Source organism: Mustela erminea, chromosome 4, assembly GCF_009829155.1.
Source record: "Mustela erminea isolate mMusErm1 chromosome 4, mMusErm1.Pri, whole genome shotgun sequence".
Lineage (NCBI taxonomy): Eukaryota > Metazoa > Chordata > Mammalia > Carnivora > Mustelidae > Mustela > Mustela erminea.
Genome location: NC_045617.1, coordinates 147,283,183 through 147,298,168, shown reverse-complemented (window position 1 = coordinate 147,298,168; position 14,986 = coordinate 147,283,183). Strand labels below are relative to the sequence as shown.

At 44.1% G+C, this 14,986-nt stretch overlaps 1 protein-coding gene and 1 long non-coding RNA gene across 8 annotated transcripts in view; one reads left to right on the top strand and one right to left on the bottom strand.

Moving 5' to 3' along the window:
* The window catches only part of LOC116589247, a 48,249-nt gene extending 34,823 nt beyond the window's left edge, over positions 1-13,426 (bottom strand). Inside the window, exon 1 of the long non-coding RNA XR_004285269.1 lies at positions 13,109-13,426. This is a non-coding gene — a long non-coding RNA (uncharacterized LOC116589247). The remainder of the gene's footprint in view (positions 1-13,108) is intronic.
* Positions 1-14,986, top strand: part of RIPOR2 (RHO family interacting cell polarization regulator 2) — a 215,494-nt gene that overhangs the window by 61,089 nt on the left and 139,419 nt on the right. The gene's annotated exons all lie outside the window — the stretch shown is intronic.

Sequence of the window (14,986 nt, the reverse complement as noted above, 5' to 3'; positions counted from 1 at the left end):
CAGGTCATGATCTCAGGGTCCTGGGATCGAGTCCCGCATCGGGTTCTCTGCTCCGCGGGGAGCCTGCTTCCTCCTCTCTCTCTCTCTCTGCCTACCTCTCTGCCTACTTGTGATCTCTCTGTGTCTAATGAATAAATATATTCTAGATCTGATAGTCTCATGAGGGGTGAGTATTTATGAGACTTTTAGCATACTGCCAATTTGCCCTCCAAAAAACTAGACCAACGAACGCACCACTGGTATTTCTTTAGCTGTTAAGGAGTTCGGTGCTTTTCTGAGTTTATTGTTCATCTGTACTTCTTTTGCATATTGTATCCTTTACCCAATTTTTTTGACTGTGCTGTTTATCTTTTTCTTTTTAATTTAGATTTATTTATTTAATTTGGAAGAGTTCTTAAAGGATGTTTCCCATTCTCTTTTGTACTTGTCATAGATCTGAAATTTTTAGGTGTAGTCAGACTGCCACAGTTATTGGGGAGGACTACTACTTCTTTCCTTTTAGGTCCTTGGCTGGCTTCATAATTACATTGACCTAAAACACATCAGTGGGAGAAAAGAAATTAAATTTCATACCTACGTATGCGAGCTCATTAGAAAGATGTGACTCAAAGAAGTGACCCAGGCACGCAGCTTTTATACCTTTTAAACAAACAAAAAACAAAAAATCCATTTGTGAAAAAATTGGCAAAACGAAGCAATCTGAGTGTGGGGTGGTAAATTAGTGATAAGATTTGTGTATGTAGGGACGCCTGGGTGGCTCAGTTGGTTAAGCAGCTGCCTTCGGCTCAGGTCATGATCCCAGTGTCCTGGGATCGAGTCCCACATCGGGCTCCTTGCTCGGCAGGGAGCCTGCTTCTCCCTCTGCCTGCCATTCTGTCTGCCTGTGCTCGCTCGCTCTCTGATAAATAAATTTTAAAAATCTAAAAAAAAAAAAAAAAGATTTGTGTATGTAGTCTTCTTGGCCCTGAACTCTCTGTCTCTGGTGACAGGGATGTCTCTCTAGCTCCTGATGCCAGGAGGGGACCTTTCACATGGGAGATTTACTTCCTGCTTTCAGAGGCACAGAGAGGGGTCAGAGTGTCTTTCTTGGACCCGCTATTTCTTGTGTAACTTTATTTCAAAATAAGTAATATGCCAAAGTTATATCTTTTGGGGTGGCGTATTCTGCTCCCCCTCACAGTCAAAAGTTAGTAGTTTGGTAGCGTTTCCAAAAAGTGTCTATGTATATATGAATGTATATATATATATGTATTATTTGGGGAAAGTATACAACAGCATAATTCACCATATAATTCACCAATGTGGAGTATACAATTTGATGGCTCTTAGTATATTCAGAGTTGTACAACCCATAGCACAATGAATTTTAAGATATTTTCATCACCACCCTCTACCACCAAACAACCTCATAGCCAATAGTAGTCACCACTTACTTCTCCTTCTTTCCAGCCCCTGGCCACCACTTGCCCACTTTAAGTCTCTACAGACTGGCTTGTTCTGGACCTTTCATATCGATAGAGTCATGTCGTATGTCGTCTTTTTTTTTTTTTAAAGATTTTATTTATTTATTTGACAGAGAGATCACAAGCAGACAGAGAGGCAGGCAGAGAGAGAGAGAGAGGAGGAAGCAGGCTCCCCACTGAGCAGAGAGCCCGACGTGGGACTCGATCCCAGGACCTTGAGATCATGACCTGAGCCGAAGGCAGTGGCTTAACCCACTGAGCCACCCAGGCGCCCGTATGTCGTCTTTTGTGATTGGCGTCCTTCACTTAGCACCGTGGTCTGAAGGTTTTAGCATCACGTGCTGTGTGTGCTGTGACCCCTCCAAGTCATGCTGTAGCAGGTGTCCTTGCTTCATTCCCTCAGACTGTTAATGGTCTTGCCTTGCATGAATAGACCGCAGCTTACTTGTCCATTCAGCAGGCCACAGGCCTTTGACTTGTTTCCATTCTCCGGCTGTTATGCGTAATGCTGGAGCACGTGGGTGGTCCGTCTTGATCTCAGCTCAGGTTCTGATCTGAGAGTTGGGAGTTCAAGCCCCACACTGGGCTCCATACTGGACATGGAGACTATTTACCACCCACCCCCAAAAAAAGATCTTTATAATGTTGCCATCATCATTCTTGGACAAGTTTCTGGGGGGACCTAGTCATTTTTTTAAGTCTTTATTTTAGGGCGCCTGGGTGGCTCAGTGGGTTAAGCCACTGCCTTTGGCTCAGGTCATGATCTCAGGATCCTGGGATCGAGGCCCATGTCGGGCTCTCTGCTCAGCGGGGGGCCTGCTTCCCTTCCTCTCTCTCTGCCTGCCTCTCTGCCTACTTGTGCTCTCTCTCTTCCAAATAAATAAATAAATAAAATCTTTAAGTCTTTATTTTAATTCCAGCTCCCATCCATTGTCATATTGGTTTCAGGTGTGTAACGCAGTGACTCGACACTTCCACCCACCACCCTGCGCTCACATATGTTTTTATTTGTCTTGGGTCTAGACGTAGCAATAGAATTGCTGGATCAGATGGTGACTTTTGAGGAGCTGCCAAACTGTTTTCCAAAGCTCCTGCAGCATTTTGCGTCCCCACCAGCAGTGTATGGGGGCTCTGAATTCTCCACAGCCTACTCAACACTTGTTATCTGTCTGTGGGATGTGGCCGTCCTGGTGGACGCGGGGTGGTATCTGGTTGTAGTTTTGATTTCCATTTCCCCGATGAATAAGGATGTTGAGCATCTTTTCATGCACTAATTGGTTACCTAAATCTCTTATTTGTAGAAATATCTATTCAGATCAAATGAATATATTTTGACAGATGCCTCCTCCTCTCCCTGCTTCCCGTCTTTCTTATCTTCTTTCCTCTCCTTCTATTACTGATTCACCGATTTCTGCCCAAGAGAGTAGAAGAGCTGAGACGTGCCTGCATCCCTCGGCAGATGGACAAGCCGGCACCCAGCGTGGGTACTGGCCCAGGATTCACGTGAACAGATGTTTTCTATAAAGAGATCTCACCCTATCTCCCCCACAAGGTAAAGGCATCACTCAGCATTTCGTAACTTACTAGGAAAACATAGCATTGTCGAGGTTGAAAGGGCTTTGAAGAATCACCCAGCCTCTGCACCCATGAGCTCCTTCTATCATATACCCTGTCAAATCATGCACACGTCCAGTGACGGGGAATTTATTACCTCCTGAAGCAGTTCATTGTGCTGCTGGACAAAGAACTTTTTCTGGAGAGTTCTTTGTCATGCAGAGCTTACACGGACTCCGTGAAAGCTTCCACATCCTAGTCCCACTCTTTGAGTTACTACAAATCCCCGAGGCCCGCTCACATATCTGCAAACCTCTCTTATGTCTCTGAGGTTTCGCTTCTTGGATGTAAACATCATGATTCATCCAGCTGTCCCTTGAGCACTGTGGATTCTGTACCAGGCCTCCGCCAACCTTCCGCAAGTGGCTATGCCAGTGGCTATGGTTCTCTCCCTTCCTTATCAGAGCATGACTGCCAGGATGGGAGGGGTTAATTGGACAGGAACAAGTCAGATGGAAATTTTCTAAGCTATGGGGTTCAAGATAGCATTCATGCTTTTTGTGGCCGGCTGTGGTGCAGGTGACTGTTACACCCAGTTTCATCATCAACTGAAATGCTGGCTTTTCTTTTGTACGTGAACTGCTGCTGAACTCCATCTCTATCCAAATACAGAATTTTATCTTTACCCTAACATATGTCATATTAATAATAATATGTCAAAAGCTCTGTGTTCATTATTATTTCGTTGTGAATCTCACAAGCACTCCGTGAGGTCAGTACAATTACCGTCTTCATTTTCGAAAGGAAGAACCGAAACTTGGCACTTAGTTACCTTGTTCCAAGTCATACCTACGCTGGCTGACTTCAAGGCCAAGTTCTTAGGCAGGTCCCATTATTGCTTCCTGTGCCTTTGGAGCCCAGCGCTCCAAGCCAGCTCAGCGGGGTCACTGCCTTCACGCACTCCTATCAGCATATCTGGCAAGAGTGGACTCCATGCATCCATTGAGCTCAGAGTGCCCAAGCTTCCCCAGCTGCTTTGGGAGATGAAGGTACCCTCTCTAGTGTCCCTCCATGCTTCAATCGGAGAAGCGCTGTTTCATCTTTTGTATCCTGGGCTTTTTCTTAATGATGCATGGAGAGAAAAATAATGCTGCCAAACATAAATTTGCAAAATTCACATTCTAGACTAGTGATTAAAATCTTAAAAGGACCAGTGATAAGAAAGAGCCACAGCGGGCTGCCAGTTCCTGCCAGGTAGGCATTCAGCTCGTCCTAACCCACTCAATCATCCCTGTATCTACCATATGTCTCCATCCTGTGCATGTGGACATCCTGAAGTGAGTTCAGAACCCACATGCCACGTGTCCCCCCGGTCTCCCCGAGGCCAGTCTCCCTGGCAAATAAAACAGTGAATCAGGCTGGCTCGTTGCTGTTAAGCCCACATCATCGCTACGGCGAGTGTCTACTCTAAATGGAAGGAGTCTGTACTCAGCCTATTATTAACCATCGTCCTATCAACCTTCTAAGTCTCTACGGATCCTCCCTTTCATAGCCCACATTAGTATTTTGTTCAACAACGACAGCAAGACAACAGCAGCAACAAGACAGTCATGGCTCACCCTGACCATGCTCCAGGCACTGTTAGAACTTTGTCCCACTAGCACAAGGAGGTGAGCGCTGTCATTGCTCCCATTTCTGGACAGGGCAACTGAGGCTTCGAGAAGCCAAGCAAGTTGCCCAAGATCACAGAGTCCTGGGTCTGGGGTCTAAGGACCTGGGCTCTAGTCCCGTCCACTTCATCCCTAAACCATGTACCATCTCTAAAGCCTCACTCTCCTTGTCCATAAAAGACAATAGCGAGTCTCTGTACAATTCAGGGCTATCTGGAGGATTAAACCAGATTGTGTATTATCTCACAGGAAAACGACTACTATATTCTTCCCAGTCATTCAGTAACTTTTTGAAAAAATTTTTTATTAACATATAACATATTACTTGTTTCAGGGGTACAGGTCTGTGATTCTTTTTTTTTTTTAAGATTTTATTTATTTATTTGACAGAGAGAAATTACAAGTATACTGAGAGGCAGGCAGAGAGAGAGAGGAGGAAGCAGGCTCCCTGCTGAGCAGAGAGCCCGATGCGGGACTCGATCCCAGGACCCTGAGATCATGACCTGAGCCGAAGGCAGCGGCTTAACCCACTGAGCCACCCAGGCGCCCAGGTCTGTGATTCTTAAGCTTTGTCTTCCTCTCTGGTATCATCTTGTTTCATTTTTCCCTCCTTTCTCCTATGATCCTCTGTCTTGTTTCTCAAATTCCTCATATCAGAGAAATCATATGATAATTGTCTTTCCCTGATTGATTTATTTCACTTAGCATAGTACTCTCTAGTTCCACCCACCTCATTGCAAATGGAAGATTTCATTTCTTTTGATGGCTGCATAGTATTCCATTGTGTATATATACCACATCTTCTTGATCCATTCATCTGTTGATGGACATCTAGGTTCTTTCCATAGTTTGGCCATTGTGGACATTACTGCTATAAACATTCGGGTGCACTTGTCCCTTCTGCTTACTACATTTGTATCTTTAGGATAAATACCCAGTAGTGCAATTGCTGGGTCGTAGAATAGCTCTATTTTCAACTCTTTGAGGAAACCCCATACTGTTTTCTACAGTGGCTATGCCAGCTTGCACTCCCACCAATGGTGTAGGAGGAGGGTTCCCCTTTCTCTGCATCCTTGCCAACACCTGTTGGTGTTAATTAACCTGACTGGTTAATTTTAGCCATTCTGGCTGGTGTGAGGTCCTATCTCGTTGTGCTTTTGATTTGTATTTCCCTGATGCAAGTGATGTTGAGTACTTTTTCATGTGTCTGTTGGCCATTGGTCATCCAATAACTTCTGCCCTAATGGAAGATTTAGGCCATTTAGAAGAGGGGCCAAGTGTATGTTATAAATGGATTTGTAGGTGCAGTGAGTCACCTGGGAAATGTGCGTGGAACCACTTGCCTTCTCACCCACCATGTGATCTTGGTCACCCTCACCAGGTCCCTGTTCCTCATCAGGAGGATGAAGGGGTTGGAGCTGATGGTCTCCAAAGTCCTCCTTCCTCCTACCTACCACACGCTGTGTTTCTGTGTGTGGCAGAAGTGGACAGTGTGCTTTGTCCACGACTCTGCACTTGGATTACAGCCTAAACCAAACATCTCCCCAGATCCTTCTCTCTTCTCTGACACTCTTACCCTCCCACACACCGTCTCCTTCTGCTTCACCATCCAGAATTCTGTGAAAGCAGCAGATTTTCCAACCTGCAGCATACTCCTTTCCTAGCCAGAGTTCTGAGACACAGTAATGATGAGAATGGCTTAGGCTCTTCAGCGCTCTTCAAAGCCGTCCCCAGAGACTGACCAGCTCCCCTAATTCCCAAGGGGAGGTACTCCTTTGTTCAGTCAGCAGCTTGAGTCAACCTGTAGACCTAGGAGGGAGGAAGGCATCCCTGCTCTCTGCAGCCCACCACTGGGGGATTTAGAGTGAAGGGTACTTATAAAGGAAAAGAAGCCCACCACTCCACACCACCCTACACCCCCTCAAAGGATGTCACCGGGACAGACACTAAAACCTATGGAGTTCCTACCAGAGGCCAGATACTCTGCCTGTTAATCCTCTTCAGGGACAATGACATAAGTATCTATTCAATTAGATACAACTTCTTTGATGTAGCTGAGTCAGGAGGAAACCAGGTACAGCATAAAGGACTGCACTGAGCTCATTACTTGACCCTGTCTTTCCCTGGCTCTGACGAGTAGGTTCACCCAGCAGTGCCATACCCTGCCCATTCTTCATCCTTCTTCCCATTTAGATAGAAATAAACACAGGGATGAGCGTCCCACATAACGTGACTTCATCGTGTGTAATTGTTGGAATGAAAACTTCCCGGTTGCATATCTGCACAATGCCAGTGATTACAGTGATTAAATCAATCAAGACCAATTTCATAATCATCAAATGTATAATTTCCCAACTCGGCAGAGCCCCAACACGTGGCATCCCAGCTGTCTGATACAGGGATCAAAAATACAGTATTAAAACATTTGGGGCTAGGATTAGGTAATTTTGAAAACGTAAGACCATATTAATAAGGATGATGAGACTTAGTAAAACTCCATGCAAATCTGGTTTGTGATTTCCCCGGGGGTGACTTAACTTCAGTAACTCAAATATGAAACAAACTCCCATTGCCCCCCCAGACATTGCCTCACTATTTTATTCTCAGAATCATTCAATTACATGTATAAGCTTAATTATTTTATTATTCGTTTTGTTATCGTTCTATAAAGAGCTTTGCAGGAGGCCTTAACGCAGGTCCTGCAGAGACCTTGACGCCCCTCTGTCCCAATGACTTTATGACTGATTCTGGGCCCCCAGGTCGAGATCATGAGCAACACATTGAAAGGAAAGAGCACCTCAGATGGGAAACATGGTTTCACAGCCTCTGCTCCTTCTCGGAGAAGAAATAGTAGCTAAAGAGAAGAAATTGGACCAGAGCCAAGGAGGGAAAAGAAAGATTGTATATTCCCTTAGATGCTTTTCGCCCAATTCCACTGTTTCTGTAATGAGGCACCGTTTCCTGCCGCAGTTAATTTTGCACAAGTTTCAAAATATACTGTTCGTTCCTCTGTCATTGTCCCCGATCCTACAAATGTTCAGGGTGTGAAAACCTTGCTGGACACAGGAAAATTAATTTATGGAGCATTGTGTCTACCACATGATAAGTAATTTTGAAAGTAGCAATCGGATGGGGCAGAGCACATGGAGGTACTTCTGCAGAGGGCTGCCGAAGTTTGGCTTCTAGACCCAGGGAAGAGTTGTGAGAGCGTCTGCCTTAAAATAATTCATTAGCCGAATATCTGTTTGTGTGTGTTTTGCTTCACAGATCTGCAGGTAATTTGTAAAAGCATTCATCACCTTAATTAGACCAAATGACCTAAAAACTTCTCCCTTTAAGGTAGACAGAATAGTGACCCTCCCGCTGCCGCCCCTGAGATGTTCATGTCCTAACCCACAAGACTGGTGAATATGTTTAATTGCATGGTAAAGGGAGATTACAATTGCAGATAGAATTAACGATGTTAATCAGCTGACCTTGAGATGGAGAGATTATCCTAGAATATCCTATGAGACCCACTGCTGGCTTGGAAGATAGAAGTAGCCCATAAACCAAGCAACACAGGCAACCTCTAGAAGCAGGAAAGGCGAGTGAACTTACTGTCCGCTAAAAAGCCTTCTGTGGCTCTGCTGACAGCTTGCTCTCAGCCTGATGAGATCCAACTCAGACTTCAGAATTCTAGAACTAGAAAGTAAGAAATTTGTGTTGTTTTAAGTCACTAACTTTGTGATAATTTGTTACAGCTGCTCTAAGAAACTAATACACACTTTTCCTTGCCAGGTAGCTCTGCTCACTGAGATAGGAACAACACTGCCTTTCCCTGTAAGGTGGTCTCCTCCTTCCTTTCCTCTACAGAAGGACTTCACACTTCATGTTTTCTCTACTCTTTATTTTTTTTTAAGATTTTATTTTACTTTATTTTATTTCTAAGTAATATCTAAGCCCAACTCAAACTTACAACTCCAAGATCAAGAGTCACGTGCTCTACCGACGGAGACAGCCAGGCACACCTCTACTCTTTAATAGAAACATTTACTAAAGGAAGATTCCTGATCCCCAGAACTGTTCACTCTGCTCTACCAATAGCTGTTTATTAAGTAGTAGGTTTAAATAGACCCCATTAGATATGTCCTTATCGTTCTGTTGTTAACATTAGCTTTAAAAAAAAAAAAAATTCGGGTGTGTTTTATTTCACATTTTGAAAATACGTTTCACTTTAATACTTTTGATTAATTTTTAAAAATTGAAAACATAAAAAGAAAGTTAAATATAATCTCCCATAATCTCATGATTGAAAAATTATCCAAGGAAAAAATAGATTCATACAGCAAACGAAACGCAAGGCCTGCCTCAGATTTCATAGGAGATCTCCCTCCCCCCAGCTCCACCCCATATAAAGCTGGGATCCCAAAGGATTCTATCTCAGCATAAGAGTGAACTAGAAATAAACCCTCCCCAACCCTATCCCCACACCCACACCCACCCCTTCTGGGAAGACTAGGAATTATGTCGAACCTTCAAACTCACAAGAGGAAAGAAAAAAAAGAGAGAGAATTTAGAACCAGAAGCTGGTCCTAATAAGGGTTGGCATGGAAAATTCCTAACACCTGGAAGTACCGAAATTCCTTATGCCAAGAATTTAATTTAGAAGTGTCAAAGCTGATTGGGACTCCAGGTACGTGGCAGAAACAACATTCTGAAGGGAACCCACCTTTGTCCGGAGCCTCGAGTAATTTCCATAAATGAAATCACAAGAAAAACCAGTAGTTCAAGCAAGAGAGCAAACAATAAGGCAAAGAACTCTCAAAACTTAAAAATAAGGAAATAAAAACCTGCTAAAAATTAGCAAACGTTTGAGCAGTACTTCACCAAGAAGATTTACAGGTGGCAGAGAAACACACAAAAAGGTGTCCAACATCACTTGTTAAGAAAAATGCAAGACTGAGATGAGTTCTCACTACGCATACATTAGAACAGCTAAAATGAAAACTGACAATGCCAAATGTTGGCGACGATGTAGAGAAACTGGATATTTCAAATACTGCTGGGGTGGGGGGGGGCTATAAAATAGTATTAGCTACTCCAGAAATTAATTTGACATTTCCTTAAAAAACTAAACACATACTCACCATATGACCCACCCATCAGCATTTATTCCACAGAAATTAAAATTTATGTCCACACACCACCTGGACACAATGTTCATGGCAGCTGTATTCATAGTAGCTGAGAACTGGAAACAATTACTGACGTCTGTCCTAGGTGAATGGTTCAACTGTGGTTCAGCCAACCACGGATGACTATTTGGCAATACAAATGAAGGGACCATTGATGCACACAAGGACTTGGATGGACCTTAAGGCAACGTGTTGAGTGAAGAAAGCCAGTCTCAAAAGGACGCACGCTGTGGATCTATTTATATTACATTCTCAACATCATCAAACATTTGATGGCAGGTTGATAGCATCCAGGGATCAGGAAGAATGACCGGAGGGGGAGGGAGGTCTGAGTGACTGAGAGGGGCGACAGCAGAGGACCTTTGTGGGGACCGAATGCTACTCTAGCTTTGGTGCTGTGGTTGTTGCCGGAGTCTACACATCAACGAAACAACACAGAACCACACACATCCTGTGCCAACGTCAATTTCCTGCCGTTGCTACTGTGTGTCGTCAACACAGAATGTAACCCCCCCAAGGGAAACTGGGGGAGGGCACATAGGACCTCTTTGCGCTATTTTCTGCAACTCCCTGTGAATCTCTAACCATTTCAAAATAAAAATTTAGAAGGAGAAAACATAAGGTATGAGAATTTCCCACCACAGATGGATATTTTTTCCAAGAAGCTAAATGAATCCCAAGGAAGATAAATCCACATAGACGTTCCCATGCATTCACAAACACACATATATACATACACCCTTTTTTAAAAAAAGATTTTGAATCTGTGTGAGAGAGAAAGAGAACAAGCAGGGGGAGAAAGCAGAGGGAGAGGGAGAAGCAGGCTCCACACTGAGCAGGGAGCCCGATGCGGGACTCAATCTTAGGACCCTGGGATCATGAGCCACCCAGGCATCCCTACATACACCTTTTTTTAAACAAAAAACAGGAGGGCGCCTGGATGACTATTTGGCAATACAAATTCCATTAGAGAGATTTTTATCCTCATCTTCCCCGCGAAATGCCTTACATCGTGGCACATTTCGTAAATGGCTGCATAGTATTCTAATTCTACATTTTGTTCTTAGGATTTTGGGGAGATTTGAGACCATGCCGAAATTTTTGTGAAAAGAATGAACATTGTCTTTCCCTCACGTGGTTTGCTAATTATTGACCTGAGTGTGGTAGTTTGGGGAAGTGAGGTGAACTGGAGCCATCTCAGCAGAAGTCTCCATACCAACACAACAAAGGGATTAAGGGCCAGAGGATTAGATAATCCTGCCCCAGTGGGATTTGGAGCTCAAATTCTCTCCCACCTGTCCTCCATCAGAACAAAAATATTTTGAATCCCTCTTCCATTTCCAGATCACCGAATCTCTGTTGCATCCTCAAGCAAATACAGCTACTGACATTCTAATCTCTCTTGAAGAGGAGCAGATGTACATCATTCTTTAAACTGAGAGGTCTTCATAGAGCTAACAGTGGCCAGAAGGTTTATATCACCTTTTTACACATTCTGCTCTACAGTCTCCTGTTTCAGCTGTAAGGCACCGTTTTTCTAATTCTTAAGGAATAAGCAGTGACAGGCTCAAACCCTACTACAGAGAACGAACATGAAGTTCCTTTATTCCATTCCCCCAGCTCTCCAGGCAACACATATTATTCTGGAAACCAAATATAAAGCTGAACTGTGAAGGGAGGGTATGAAGCTTTGAAATCAGCTGCCTCCTTTTAATGATAAGTGTGCCTCCCAGTGGGATGGATTAATTAGGGAGTGATTGCAGAGTCCTTTAAAAACCACAGTACTGTGTATCTCTGGCATTAATCCTGGAAAAACGGTGTGTTAAACCTTTTTCCTGGACCCAATAGTCATCTTTTAGGAGCATCTTTCAATTCTGCCCCTTCCATTTTGCTCTAATCCTGCCCTCGATTCAGGCTTATCATCCCCTCCTATGAGTCTCTCCCTTACCTCTGAACTGTCTCCTCCTCAAACCACAATTTATGTCACAGGGGGGAAAAAAATCTTAAAGTAATTGGTTTTTTGGTTTTTGGCTTTTTTTTTTTTTTAACTACTTATCTCTCTTGCAAGGCCTTCAGTGGCCACTAGAACCTATCATTTTAAATCCAAACAACTTGTTCAAGCAGCAATGCAGTAAACTGGAAGGAATTCCAGCTGCAAGATGCTCTGATTTTCCTTATTCTAGTGCCCAAGGTCATCACCACGCTATGCAATCACATATCCCCTGCCACTCCCTTCAATGAACCTTCCACTTCAAAGCGAGTTAGCACTGGGGTTCAAAGCACGGCTTCTTGTGCCAGACTTCTTGAATGTGTACCCTGCCTCTGCTTCTTGCTTGTTGTGAGACAAGTCCATGGTGCTTAGCCTCTCTGGACCACACTTCCCAATAAAAGTACCTACCTCGCAGGGTTACTCTGGGGATTAAATGAATTAATACAGAAAAAGTGCTTAGAACCCCACCTACTCTTACAGTAAGCACGAAATAAACAGGGACTTTCCTTACTGCTGTATCCTCAGCACCTAGGACAGCGCCCAGTGTAGCGATGGGGAAACTGAGGCACGCAGAGCTGACGTGACATGCCCCAGAGTATGCCAGTCCTAAGAGTCTGGGCTGAACGTCCAGGTTACAGGGTTGGGGTCTGAGCCTGCCCTTCTGAGTACCACATTATACCGTATCTGCCTCGTCCCCTGGCTTTTCACCCTACAGGGACTGCTTCCATGTTGCTCAAGTTGCTCACTAAAATTTCGTAAATGTTAAAAATTCAGGCCCTTTTCACGCACTGTACTCCTGGCCTTGAAAATTCTCTTGTTCAACAAGGATCTCCCCTCCACCCCTTAGATTCTTATCGGCACAGTGTCCCAAAGTGTTCTCTTCCTCTTCAGAATTTTTATGGCACTTTAATGGCCCCTAAAACTCACTGGCACTGACCACATCCGTCTTGTAATGTAACTTGTCTTTTTTATGTGCCTCTTTCTCCAACAAGGCTGTAAATCCACTGAGGAGGGACCGTGTTTGCCTTCTGGTTCGTTGTGTTCCTGGCAGGGACTGGCATGGCTGCTTGCCCAGACCAGACTCTGCTTAAAGTTTGCTGATGGATAAACGGGTATAAAAAGCAGCTAGAAATGGACAGAGTAGTGCCTTATTCTCACCGCTGCCCCGTTTGGGGGCTGCACCTCTCTCACAACAGTGCGCGGAGGAAAAGCTTGGGAACTGGAGGTTCATAACCTGCGTCCACCATATCTTACCTGTGTGTGCTTCCCACACCTGGCTCTTCCCGTGTAGAGGCCATGTCTGAAAACAACTGCATCCTTTTCTGGAAGTTCAAGAAAACCTAGACAGACATCTCTTCTTTCTCCCTGAACTTGGAGCCAGTTGAGACCTAGACACAGGAGACACGCAGAAGAAAACCAAATGTCATCCAAATTACTGGAAATGCAGACACACTTCCAGTGTAGGTAAAGGCCAGGTTGGAGAGTGTGCCTTACATCTGGGGACCGAGAGCTAGGCTGATCCCAACCCCTCAGCATGAGGAGGGCTTACCCACTCAAAAGCAGGTTGGACCAACAATGGCTTCCCCCATGGCATACTGCCCTGGCATAATTTTACATCCAAAAAAAAGAAAGAAAGAAAGAAAGAAAGAAAGAAAGAAAGAAAGAAAGAAAGAAAGAAAGAAAGAGAAAAAAGAAAAGGCAGAACCAGCAGGCAGCTGGCTCCAAAGGGGAGAGAAGGGGGCTCCTTGGACCATGCTCAGAGCCATCTTTCAAACACACTAATCAGCTTCGCCACTCTCCATCCACCAAGGAGTCTGAGTGAAGGATCGATGAAGCCAGGAGCATTTCTCTAATGTGTGGAGACCCTAAAACCAAGACATTCCCCACACGACAGCCTCAGTCTTAAGGCTCACTGGGCTTAACCATCACATCCAAGGTCAACCAGAAGTGAGGCCACCTTCTCAAGGAGAAAGGTCAACAGCCTACTAGAACAATCTGCCCAACTTCCTAGGACCATTCCTCCACTACCCACCACTGTTCTGAGCAGATCCCTGTAGGGTCTGTAATGGGAAACCAGGGTTTTGCTTTGGAATTAATCAAAACAGTACATTAATTAAATTAACCCGAAAGCCCCTTGTTTGGGTTCAGTTTTGTCCCCTTAAAAGAAAATCTGTTGAAGTCCTAACACACGGCATCTCAGACTGTGATCGTATTCGGAAATGTGACTGTATTATTGTAAATGTGATTAGCTAACTTAAAATGAGGCTCTGGGGAGTAAGGTGAGCCTAGCATACCATATGACTGACGTCCTTGTAAGAAGACACAGAGACAGGGAGAATGTAGGGAGGACACAGGCAGAGACTGCAGTGATGTGTCTACAAGACGAGGCACACCAAAGACGGACAGCTGTCACCAGAAGCGAGGAAGAGACAAGGAGCAGAGTCCTCGGGAGGAACCAATCATGCTGACACCTCGATTCTAAACCTCTAACCCCTAGCAGCACGCAGTAATAAGTTGCTTTTGTTTAATACCACCCAGTTTGTGGTATCTTGTTCACAGCAGCCCCAGGAAATGAATACACCGCCCAATGCCCAAGATCAAAAGTTGACTCTTCCTCAGTCCAAATAATGAGCAGACACATTTGCAGTGTGCCTCATCAAAGATCAACGAAAAATGCTTCATGTAGCATTGGTTATCCTCCTCGGGAATAATAATTTCAACGGTTGAATTCTGATAAATCTTCAATTTCTTCTTTCCAAAGGCTTATTCCCCCCATATTAACATAATAATTCAATGAATTAGGAAATAATTAAGAAAAACATAGGTTGTGGAAATACAGAGGTATTTCAGTAGGCTCTCAGAAAGGCTGTTTTCACTTCCGTTTTACATGTAAGCAGATTTGCATGTGTGTGCTGTGGAAATAAATCTACCGGACATCAATATTGCACTAAGTTCATCTTGAATTTGGTCAGTCTCTGTCCATCCATAGACCGTTTTCAGTCCAGATATATATACAAATTCTCTTTCACTCACTTCACATGAATATATGCATTTGTACACATTACTATCTCATACTGTAATAACCATATTTAGTAGTTAGGGTTCTATAACATTTTCCTGTCAAATAGAGTT